The sequence below is a fragment of the Myotis lucifugus genome, unplaced genomic scaffold (genome assembly GCF_000147115.1).
Source record: "Myotis lucifugus unplaced genomic scaffold, Myoluc2.0 scaffold_169, whole genome shotgun sequence".
NCBI classification, from domain to species: Eukaryota; Metazoa; Chordata; class Mammalia; order Chiroptera; family Vespertilionidae; genus Myotis; species Myotis lucifugus.
Window position 1 is genome coordinate 592,512 of NW_005871217.1, and position 13,276 is coordinate 605,787.

General features: G+C 37.4%; 1 protein-coding gene across 15 annotated transcripts in view; it reads right to left on the reverse strand.

The window, feature by feature from the left end:
• The window catches only part of HUWE1 (HECT, UBA and WWE domain containing 1, E3 ubiquitin protein ligase), a 142,704-nt gene that overhangs the window by 113,298 nt on the left and 16,130 nt on the right, over positions 1-13,276 (reverse strand). For 13 of the 15 annotated variants that reach the window (XR_002831059.1, XM_023760014.1, XM_023760013.1 and 10 more), the window contains one exon: positions 4,573-4,736. The exons of the other annotated variants lie outside the window; for them this stretch is intronic. The gene's annotated coding sequence lies outside the window, so the exon portion shown is untranslated. The remainder of the gene's footprint in view (positions 1-4,572; positions 4,737-13,276) is intronic. 15 annotated transcript variants of the gene reach the window in all.

Consider the following 13,276-nt stretch of genomic DNA (forward strand, 5'->3'; position numbering starts at 1 on the left):
TTAGAGCAATCATTTGTTGGGAAGCTACTGGCTGCATCTGCTGCATACACCATACAACCCAAATCACTGAACGCTTTCCCTCTGTTAGGAACAAGGTAAGAATGCCCATCGATTCTCACCACTTTTATTCACACATGTTGGAAGTTCTAGCCACTGCAATAGGGTAAGATAAGAAAATAACAGGTATATAGATCAGAAAGGAAGAAATAAAACTGTCCCTCTTTGCAAATGACAAAAGATTATCTAATATGCCCAAAGGAAAAAGCAACTCAATCAAAGGTAGTTTCATTAACAAATGGTGCCAGAGCAAGTAGATATCTATAGGCAAAAATACCAACCCTTTAACCAAAGTCTCATATTTTATATAAATCAATTCAAAATGGATCATGTGGTGAGGATGTGGAGAAAAGAAAACCCTGTCTCACTGTTGGTGGGAATGTACACTGTTGCAGTACTACAAAAAACAGTATGGAGGTTCCTCAAAAAATTAAAAAAATATGACCCCAGCAATTCCACTTCTGGGTATTTATCCAAAAGAAATGAAAACACTAACTTGAAAAGGTATATGTACCCCCATATTTATTATAACAGTATTTGCAATAACCAACACATAGAAAATGTGGTGCGTGTGCGCACACACACAATGGAATACTATTCAACCATAAAATATAAGGAAATCTTGCCATCTGCAACAACACATATGGGCATTTATGCTAAGTAAAATAAGTCAGAGGAAAAGATAAATACTGCATGATCTCACTTCTATAGGGAATCTAAAAAAAAAAAATTAAAAAAAAACCCTGGAACTCACAGAAACAGAAAACAGATTAGTCATTGCCAAAAGTGGGGGTGGCTGAAATGAGTGAAGGTGGTCAAAAAGTACAAACTTCTAGTTATATTGAATCATTATGTTGTATACCTGAAATTAATATACTGCACATGATTACGTAACAATAAAAAAGCAAAGTAATAAAAGGATCATGAGCCTAAATGTAAAACTATATGACTTACCAAAAAGGTAGATGAGATCACCTATAAATCTTAAAATAAGTGTCTAAGACTGCTTTGACTTAGGATTCTGTAATTGTAAAGGGTATGGATTGAAAACAATAGACTCTGGCTTAAAAAGTGATTTACTAGAAGGACAACTGATAGTTTACAAAACCAACAGGAAGACTTAGCAATCCACATTCAGAAAAGAGGAGGAACCAAGGAAGCTACACAGCCTGGAACTACAGCAAAAAACCTCCCACAGACACAGCTTAGCGGGCAATGTCAGACCCTGGGTGTCTGGAAGATACTGCTAGTGCCAGAAGTATTTCTCAATGGTCTCAGGTTATTTATTTTAAGCATCAGTGACTCTAGATGCAAAGTCCCAAGTGTGAGCATCTGACTGGTCAAGCATAGGTTCCATGCTAACTGTTGAGGTTCTGGAAGAACAAGTGCATTTGGCCTTTTTAGTTTCCATGGTGTTTGGGTTCCAAACCTTTCATAAACAGATTCAGATAACCACCCACTTCAAAAACCAAGCCAAAACAAATGAACAAATACACACAACCCCATAACAAGTGCAATGTTAAGCTGATTTCTAACTTTGTTGCAAGAAAAATCTATAGATTAAAAAGGAACACTACCACTGTTCACTAGACATTAGTTAAGAAAATTCAAGGGTTTTTATATTTTCCTAGTTACTCTATATTTAAGCTGGTTTCACAGTGAGAAGGGAGAATATTTTTGAGTGCCCATTACAAGCCAGACAATACTTAGGCTGGTGTTTCCCAAAGCATTTTAGAGCAACTTGCTCCACAAAGGAAGACAAGGTTCCAGTAATTTGGGAAATGTTACAAAAGGAATTTCTCATCCTTTAAAACAGTCATATGACTGACTGATATTACTAATGACTCCAAGAAATCTTTGGTAAAAGAAATTTGTCAGGGCAAAGACCATTTTTTTCAAGTGACATCTATTGACATTCTACCAATTTAAGTACCCCAAAGAATAAACTTTGAGACATGCTGCACAAGGATTTCATAATAGCCTTTCATGAAATCCTCACCACTCAAGCCAATTTTTGTCCCCATTTACAGATAGAGAACTGCTATTACCATGACTTCCATTTAATTATTTCTTTTTTCTCTTCCTTATTCCCCCAAACTTTTTACCTTTGAGGTTTCAATATTGGTTTTATAGGTTTTATGTCAAATGTGTAGAATTAGACTGAGGAAAGCTGCTCTGTAAAGGGTAACTCACTCTGTAGTAATCACCTCCAACTGATCAAATTTACAATGACTTTCAATACTGTACCAGCTTAAAGGCAGAAGACACCTGCAAATCTGGCTCAATAGCAGTTGAGTTTAATGGTAGACTAGCCTTATTATTCAAAGCATGGTCAAAGGATCAGCAGTACTGACACCACCTGGGAGTTGTAGGATACAAAATAAATATTCCGAAATAAGTTGCATTTCTATACGTCAATAACAAAGTATCTGAAAGGGAAACTAAGAAAACAATCCCATTTACAATTGTACCAAAAAAATAAAATATCTAGGAATAAATTTAACCAAGGATGTAAAAGATCTGTACTCGGAAAATTATAAGACAGTGAATAAAGAAACTGAACAAGATACAGTTAAGTGAAAGCATATACCATGTTCATGGACAGGAAGATTAAAAATTAAAATGTCCATCCTACCCAAAGCAATCTATAGATTCAATTCCTATCAAGATATCAATGGTGTTTTTCACAGAACTAGAACAAATATTCCAAAAATTAATATGGAACCACAAAAGACCCCACCCCAAATAGCCTCAGCAATCTTGAGAAAGAAGAACCAAGTTGGAAGAATCACTGATATCAATCTCTACTACAAGGCCATAGTAATCAAAATATCATGGTGCTGGCATAAAAAGACATATACATCAATGGAATGGAATAGAGAGCCCAAAAATAAACTCACACTTTTATGGTCAATTAATATTTGACAAAGGAGGCAAGAACACAATGGGGTAAACATAAGTTTATTCAATAAATGGGTGTTGGGAGAATTGGGTAGATATATGTAACAAACGGAAACTAGAACACCTCTTTACACCATATACAAGAATAAACTAAAAATGGATTAAAGTTTTAAATGTCAGACTCAAAACCATAAAAATCCTAGAAGAAAACATAAGCAGCAAAATCTTAGACATTTCTCATAGCAATTTTTCTGATATCTCCTCAGGCAAGGGAAACAAAAGAAAAAATAAACAAATGGGATTATATCAAGATAAAAAAAAATTTGCACAGCAAAGGAAAGCATCAATGAAATGAAGACAATTCAGTCAATGGGAGAACATATTCGCCAATGATACATCTGATAAGGGGTTAATATCCAACATTTGTAAAGAACACATACAACTCAATATTGAAAAAGCAAAAAGCCAATTAAAACATGGGCAAAGGACATGAATAGACACTTCTCCAAAGAGTACATACAGATGGTCAATAGACATGAAAAGATGCTGAATATCACGAATCATCAGAGAAATGCAAACTAAAACCACAATGCGATATCACCTCACACTGTCAGAATGGCTATCATCATCAACAAATCACCAAACAACAAGTGCTGGCGAGGACGGTGGAGAAAAGAGAACCCTCATACACTGTTGGTGGAAATGCAGATTGGTGCAGCCACTCTGGAAAGCAGTATGGAATTACCTTAAAAAATTAAAATGGAACTGCCTTATGACCCTGAGATACCACTTCTGGGAATATATCCAAAGGGACCTATTCAAAAGAATGTATGTACCCTATGTTCACTGCAGCATTATTTATAATAGCCAAGATCTGGAAAGAGCCCAAGTGCCCATTAGTTGATGAGTGGATAAAAAAGCTGTGGTACATTTACACAATGGAATACTATTTGGCAGTAAAAACAGAAGGAAATCTAACCATTTGCAACAGCATGAATGGACTTGAACCAAATAAACTAACAACAACAAAAATAGAAACAGACTCCTAGATACAGAGAACAGACTGACAGCTGTCAAAGGAACATGGAGTAGGGGAGCCGAGTGAAAAAGGTGAAGAGATTAAGCAAAAAATTCCCCAAACCTCATATACAAACAGTATGGTGATTACCAGAGAGGAAAAGGGGGGGTGAAGTATGTAGGAGAAGGTAAAGGGGAATAAATGGTGATGGAAGGAGACTTGACTTGGGGTGGTGAACATACAATACAATACAATAGTGGCACTTAATTCAAGACAGTTCAAGAAGTGATTTGTTTGAAAACTAAATCATCTCCTCCCCATTAAAAATAATGTAAATGGAATTAATCTGTTCCAGACCCCCACACAATTCTAATTTTTCTTATATACAGAACATGTCTAAACTCATCGTTCTCAACTTTCCTTTTCACTTTGCAACCTTCTGAGGACCATGATGACTTACTGTATGTATATAAACAGCAGCAACAAAAGCAGACAAAAAAAACATGAAAATAATCATAGCACAATTTCCTGAGATGTTAACAATGCAAGGTTTAGCAGTAAACTGACTCATACTCATGCATTCTCTCCTTTGTCACCTGAGAGACACGTGACTGATCATACAGGTATCAGAATGAAAGGGTTGTCTGGTCGAGAACCGAAGTTTTGTTAACAATTCTGTTGAGAATCGAATTGTTCGAGATGGGAGATGTTCAAGAACCGAGGTTTGACTGTACAGATGATGAATTATAGAATTGTTCTCCTGAAATATAAAACCCAGATAGCCACATTACTATTATCAGATAAAAAATAATTCCTTAGTGTAATCAAATATCTAGTGTTTATATTTGTCTTATAAATTATTTTGCATAGTTTTTGTTCAAATTAGAATCTTAATGAGTTCCATCCATTGCAACTGCTTGATGTGTCTGTTAAATTCTTGTAATCCACAGGCATCTCTGATTTTTTTCCTTAAAATTTATTTATTAAAGAATCTGCATTGTTTGTCCTATAGATCATTGTAATATTTCACATATATATAAATACAGCTTTTATCATTTTATTGATTTCAGAGAGAGGAAGGGAGAGGGAGAGATAGAATCATCGATCAGCTGCCTCCTGCATGCCCCCTACTGGGGATTGAGCCCGCAACCTGGGCATGTGCCCTGACTGGAAAATGAACCCATGACCTCCTGGTTCACGGGTTGTCACTCAACCACTGAGTCACACTGGCCGGGCTATTTCACCTATTTTTATTGTCCCTGTATTTTCTGTTACATTGTTAATGAAAGTCAGACCAGAGAAAACAAAAATGTATTAAAAAAAGTATAATCTCAGACTTGAGGAATCAATCTGTATTTTAATAAGATCTTCAGGTGATTCATATATTAATGTTTGAGAAACATGAGATCAGAGTACAGACTCAGAATCAGGAAACCCTGGTTAGAATCACTGCTATATCACTTACTGTATGAACATGGACAAATCAGCCTCTATGTACTTGTTTCCTCAACTGTGAAATAGGGATAGCTGATCTCCCCATTTCCACACTTACATCCAATCTGTTCTCTAGAGAGCAGCACAAGTAATCTTCTTAAAACATAAATCAGCTCATATTACCTCCTCGCTTAAAACCTTTCAACAGTTTCCCTAGAATCATATCCAAACTCTAACCATATCCCACTGGGCCCTGGCATGATTTTTCTCCCGAAACTCTCTCCAATCTCCTCTCTTCACAACCACATTAGTCTTTCTGTTTAGTTTCTGGAACACTCTAAGTTCCTTCTGGCCTCTAACGCTTTACAAGTGCTATTCCCACTTGAATGCTTCTGCCCCACACTCCCCTTCTTCCCACAGCCAGTTCCATTTGAGGAACTGACTTAAAAATAAGAACTAAAAAGTGGCTTCCCATGGCAATGTAATATCTAAAGCTGGTCTAATTTGTTATTTTTCTGCTTGTTTCTCTCATAGCAAGTATCAATAATGTAACTGGTTTGATTTTCTACATTGTTAAGCTCTTAGCATCTAGCACAGCATCTTACAAATGATAGGTACACATTTATCTATAGAATGGGGTTCAGGAAGGAAGTATGCCCTGAGGGAAAAAAATCTGTGATTGTCGGCATATAAACAGTACTTGAAGACATAGGTCTGGAAATGATAGCTTACAGAAGAGGCCCAGAACTGAGTTCTTATTTGATCTAACATTTAAAGGAAAGGGGAAGGAGAAGTACTTAGCAAAGGAGAGGCCAGTGAGGTAGAAGCAAAAGTAATTCACAGTATCACAGAAGACAAAAGATGGCAGGACTGATCAGTTGTGTCAAATGTCAAAATGAGAAATGTCCAGAAAAATATCCACTGAAATTGGAAATAGAGATAACTTGAGAAACAATAGTTTCAGTGGGGTGGTGGGAAAGGAAAACAGACTGGAGTGAGTTAAGGAATCAATGGGAAGTGAGGCAACAAACATGGCATGTGCAGAAAACTCTTGTGAAAAGTTGGCTGTGAATGCAAGCAGAGAATATGGGGTCACTGAAAAGTAGAGGAAGGTAGGAAAAGAGAATATAGTGGAAAGAAAATCCCTATGAAAGCTGAGTATAGGGGACCATTTAGTGCCTCACTATTTTACCTTAACATAATGAACTGTTATGTGGATTTTAAATAGCACAAATACTACCCAGAATTAAGACAATTCTCTTCCTAACCTACTAAAACTTGACTGAGTGCCCTTCCCTATATGTTTAAGTTGTATCCTGTACCTATCACTTTCCTGACTATTAATGAGAAAATGTCTGCCACAGGGTGGGGAACAAACAAAAAACCACCTAGAAAGGGAAGAAACATACATTATTAGTGGTTGCCTCTAGGTGGCAGAATAACATAGTTTTATTTTTGCTTCATGCTTTTCAATTCCTTCCAAAGTTTCTATAATCAGGCATCCATTTATAATGAGAATTTTTTGGTACAATTCTTAAGGTAGAAAAAACTAAGCCTTGGTCCACAGGACATGCATCAGATTAAGAACAATATCACCTAAACAAATGCCTTGTATAGGCTGGTGCCTGCTCTTGGAGCTTCCTTCCAATGTCTTCTGATATTTAATCCTGGAGTTTAGCACTCAATATTTATTGATTTGGTTTATTATTGGTAGGTTAAGTGATGTGGATGAATCAAAGTAAGCCTAAAATTCCCACTGAAATCATGGAAAAGCATTATGGCGCTTTTAACAACAAAAAAAGCTTAGAAAACACAATTCCAATATGCCACAGAGCAAAACACTTGATTTTTGCCTTGCAATGAGTGATTCCCTTTGCCTTTCTGCTGTCTCTGAAAGTAAATGCAGGTGAGAACTGTCCAACTAGCCATCATGCCAGGAAGCAGCAAGCTGAATCTTGAAACCCAGCCTGCTATTCACTATTTGATTACAGAGGCACAGACATCACGTTAACTGGTTTGTTAAAGGGGGCACCAACTGATTGTCGGGCCCTTCCATCCAGTCTAGTGTTTGGTTTACTGAGGCCAAGAGTAGCCACATACCCAGTAAGTGGCAGAACCCGGATTCTAACCGAAGTTTGCTCCACAACTCTACAGCATATAAAATGTCTATATGCACCCCACCACCCCTCCCTACAGATACCAATATCCCTATCCTTGACTGCATAAAACCTGACCCAAAGGATTTGCTGACCTAGATTTTATTGGACACGGATAACAAGATGTATAACAAAGCAACTAACAGAGTACACAGATGTTGAATTATGCTGTACACTGAAAATTATGTTAACCAATGTTATCCCCCAATAAATTTAAAGAAACGTCATGCAGAAAAAAATAGCAGTCTATAGTAATTGTTCAATGTTTGCTGATGTTAAGGAAAATAAACACAAAGTAATAATAAAGCAACTAAATAGCCTTTACTTAAGACAAATCTGGAAATTATCTGCAAAAATAACTTGACACAGTGTATCTTTCAAAATCTGAAAACACTATACCTCAGGTAAGTGTATATGCTTGCTCTTGGTGTATTTCAGCACTTCCATATACTCAAAGAAAATATGGCAAGGGCACCAAAGAAGAATCTGATACCTCAACAGTCATGACTTTGGAGGTAGGAATGGTGTCTGAGAACACATCCTCCATACTACTGTCTTGGGAAACTGCAGATCCAGAAGTTATCCTTCTGGTCACTACTTCCAATTACTTAGAGAGAGAAACTGGCATCAAAAGAATTTGGCAACAAACTAGGGCTCACCGCCCTAACCAGTTTGGCTCAACAGATAAAGCGTCGGCCTGCAGACTCAAGGGTCCCAGGTTCGATTCTGGTCAAGGGCATGTACCTTGGTTGCGGGCACATCCCCAGTGGGGGGCGTGCCGGAGGCAGCTGATCGATGTTTCTCTCTCATTGATGTTTCTAACTCTCTATCCCTCTCCCCTCCTCTCTGTAAAAACTCAATAAAATATATTTAAAAACAAAAAAAAAAACTAGGGCTCACCAAAGTTGTAGATCAGTTTTGCCAGCAGAGAGGAAATGGCAGAATGCCAAGGAGCCCTTCTTAGCATTCCCAAACAAAAAATAAAAACAGCAAAGTTATGCAAATTAAAGGAGAGAAAGAGTCCCTGTCTATACATTTTAAATTGATACTCTGGAATAATCCTAGTCTACCCTTTAAGAATGGTCTGTGTCTCCCATCCCCTTCCTAAATTGTGACTGGATTTGGTGCAAAAGACCTATTATAACAGTAAGTACTTATTCCCTATTTCATCACATCCAATTTCCAAGTTGCTGCAAGTACTTTTCAGTCTTACCCTCTGTAACAGAAAATTAAGACATCAGCCTTTAAATGCTCTTTATTCAAATGTCAAGAACTTAACCATATAGAAAAGCATCTGCTACCTAATAGGTGAACTTCACCCAGAAGGGCCACAGGCAGCATTCATTGAGTTCAGGAAAATACATCCACCAGAAGTCAAACTACTTAAAAAATTAAATCTTGAGTTCTCAACCCTGGCTGTGCAAAATCACCCAAGACATATTTTGAAAACTAATAATGTCTGGCCATACAAATATCTGACTCATTAGATATGTGGTGATTTTTAAGCTGTATAGGTGATTTAAGTGCACAGCCAGACTTGAGAGGCACCTTGTTAGATATTAATTATGCTTTGCCAATTTGTTACTCACTTAGGAATTTGTTTTAAAGTAATGAGGGAGGGAGTAAGGTCTAAATAAAACAAAAGCCATGTGTTGATAACTGCTGAAGCTGGGCAACAGGTACACAGGGTTTTATTATACTATTTTCTAACTTTTGTGTATGTTTGAAAATCTCATAAATTAAAAATATTTTAAATTAAGACTTTATCCTGCCAGATCCCTCCATCCCACCCTCCACATTGCTGGTAGAGCAATAGCCCCATAAACTCAATATCTATCTACATCATCTATCTACCTTACCTAACCCAGCATGCAAGACAGCTAGGACTTAGTACCTGTTTCCCTCTTACCAGGGCCATGACATCACATAATATTCCACATGCTTAATCATGTCAAGATTTTTACAGTTCCCCCCAACATTCAAGACTTTTGATACCCTGACTCAAATTGCTATTGCTCTCTGCTGAAATGGCTGCTGTTCTCTGCATATCCCCTAGAACTCAGCTTAAGTGTCACCTCCTCTATGAAGCTATTTTAGATATCTCCCCCCGAAGTAAAACTGACCACCCCCTCCTTTGTGCCCCCAATGTACCCTACATATATACCCTAAACCAACATACTTCTGTTTATTTACATGTCTATCTCTTAACTAGAGTTCTGCATGAATAGAACTGTGTGTACTATCTTTGTGTTTCTGTCACCAGCACAGAAACTGTTGTTATATTAATAAATGAATAAATGACTATCCAATAAATGTTTAATGAAGCTAAAAAAATCCAAGTCACATTAAACTCTTTTGGTGAAATTTTCAACTGAGAAAAACCTATTTATACAATTCATTCAATCTGTATCTCTCCACTCAACAAATACTACATAAATGAACATACTATACACAGGGTATTGCAATGGGTGCTATGAATAAGCCCGGTGTACAGAAATGCAAAATCAGAAAAAAAGGAAGATTAGGAGTAATGGTAATATTAAAACAATGAAACTCTAGTACACAAAAATGCACAATTACAACTTCCTAGTGGCCAAAGCAAAGCTGAAAAATAATCACAAGTTCAACAGTACATTAAATAAATCCTTATGTAACACCAACCATAATCCTCTTGCTTTTTTTAAAAAAAATGGATTTTTAGAGATTAAAATTGCATAAAGCAGAAAATACCTTTAGTAAAAGTGAAACAACTGGCCCAGCTTTTATCTTTGGTCATAGTGCTTTATTCTAAAATACTAGAAAATACAAGAACAAAAAAAAACAGTGTTTGGACATCCTTAATGACATGGAGAAATCTTTAGATTTCTTCTTGTCCTATGTTGAGGGATCAGTACAAAACTCCTAAAATTCTATGAAAAAACTTTGCATGTGTTGCTATTTTTCTGGGAAGAGAGTTGATAGCTTTCACTGGCTTCTTAAAGAGATCCATAACTTGATCTCCAAGACACTGTCTGCTTAGCCATACAATGTTTTTTAAATATATATATTTTTTATTAATTTCAGAGAGGAAAGGAGAAGGAGAGAGATAGAAACATCAATGATGAGAGAGAATCATTGATTGGCTGCCTCCTCCACGCCACACACTGGGGATCAAGCCCCCATCTTGGGCATGTGCCCTGACCAGGAAACAAACCGTGACCTCCTGGTTCATAGGTCAATGCTCAACCACTGAACCATGCCAGGCAGGCCCGTACAATGTTTTTACTTTCACTTATGAAACACAGGTATATGGTATTTCCTCTAAAGCCACATGATAGGCTGCCAAATATAGTACAGGAAACCAAAGAAAAGAATTCCAACCCTTTTGCATTATTCAGCTCCAGTTCTGTCATATCCCTGAGTTTTCAAAGAAATATGCAACATCTCTAAAGATTAAATCTCCTCTGTGTAAGGGAGAATTCTGTATACCTGGATTTAAAAAAATTCTCTAGTCCTGCCCTGGCCGGTGCTCAGTGGTTATAGCATCAGCCCTTGAACCCAAGGGTTACAGATTCAATTCCCAGACCCAGTTGGAGGCATGTATAGGAGGCAACCAATTGATGTGTCTCTCCCCCCCTCCCTCCCTTCCATTTTCTTCAAAAATCAATGGAGAAAAAATATCCTTGGGTGTGGATTAAAAAAAAACAACAAAAAACCCTCTAGTCAAGTATGCCGAAGGTAGAAAAGGAAAAAACCTTCTATATAAAAGCCAGATTAAGCATATTTCTAAATAAAAGCTATGTCTTAATGGCTTAAAATATTCTGACAAAACATATATCTATATGGGAGAAGGAAGTACCCCAGTAATGTATTTTTATTTGTTACCATACACACTGATTATTATTTTAAATTTAAAGACAGAGTGAGGAATACTATGGAACAAAGTCAAAATGAAGTAGAGGATGACAGCATAATGGAGAGGCCTGGGAGTCAGACATAACTGGGCTTAAATTCTATTTACTAGCTATATGATCTTATGTAGTTACCATACCACTCTTGAGTCAGTAAACCTCTGTAAAATAAACAATAACCTGTCCATAGGATTGTGCCTGGCAAAGAGTGAGCCATATCATTATTTGTTACATTTCTTTTAGCTCCAGATTAATCTAAGGTCAGCAATCTTATGCTAGGTGTCTCTCTCTCTCACCCCTCTTCCTCCCTCACCCCACTTCTCTCTCTCACACACACACATACTCAAAAGCAAAAAAGAGCTTGTCTTTTCATCCTTCTACATTTTATCTGCATATGAAGGAGAACAAAGTACATATTAATCTCTTGACCAAGCATATCAAACTTGAAGCATGCAGCCTGCCAACCGTGAGTTTGACATGCTTGCTCTAGAAGACTGTTAGCCTTAAGTATTGACATGAACCGAAAAACTAAACTATGATGATGCTCCGGGACTCATTCACAAGTTTTATAGTCTACTACAGGGGTCCTCAAACTTTTTAAACAGGGGGCCAGTTCACTGTTCCTCAGACCGTTGGAGGGCCGGACTATAGTTTAAAAAAAAACTATGAACAAATTCCTATGCACACAGCGGCGGCAAAAACACCCGGTGGGCCGGATGTGGCCCGCGGGCCGTAGTTTGAGGACCCCTGACTACTAAATAATGTTTGGTTGGGCCATACCACTTAACAATCAGAGCTTTTAAGTGTATCTCAATTATTTTGAGCTGGTTCAAATGAATTTGGAAGGAACAGAGACAAAGATTCTTTTATATGGTTTAGAACAGCGGTCACCAACCTTTCGGACCTCACGGACCACCAATGGTCCGCGGACCACCGGTTGGCGACCACTGGTTTAGAAGAACAAGTTATTTATAGCAATTATCAACATGATAGCAAGCTCCTTTCAGTATGATGAAAATAATTCTAACCTCACAGGTTTAAGGATCAAATTAGTTCATTGATTTTTTTTTAAAGCTTTAAAACAAAGCATTTAGAAAAAGATCATGTCCTAACATACAGACATAACTGCTGCTGTTTGAGTAAATTTAACAGTACCACACACAGCCTGGTATATAATCATTCCCAATGTTCTTTAAAGAAACCAAACCATGTAAACAATCGGCTGCTTTAAAATACTTGTATCTTTGCCCTGACTGGTTTGGCTCAGTGGATAGAGCGTCGGCCTGCGGACCAGAGGGTCCCGGGTTCGATTCCGGTCAAGGGCATGTACCTTGGTTGCGGGCACATACCCAGTAGGGGATGTGCAGGAGGCAGCTGATCGATGTTTCTCGCTCATCGATGTTTCCAACTCTCTATCCCTATCCCTTCCTCTCTGTAAAAAATCGATAAAATATATTTTTTAAAAAAATAAAATAAAATACTTGTATCTTTAACATGAAAGGTGTTAGCTGAAAATGAAAGAACAGTATGCAAAGGTAGTCTAGTTCCCTGCCACCAACGGACTTTGTGACGTTAGGACAATCTGGGCCTCAAACATACATCAGATGGGAATGTAATTACTAAGATCCGTTGAAACACTGTCTATAATACTTTGCCTTCAGTTCAAGATAAATGTTAAGTATTAAACACAACTAATCTGAATTGTTCTCAAAATTATAGAGAAAAATGGCAACCAAGCCAGTTTTCTATTTGGCATAAATCCAACTTTTTAAAATTGTTGACAGTATTAAGATGTCCTCTATCCCCCCACCTTTGCCCTT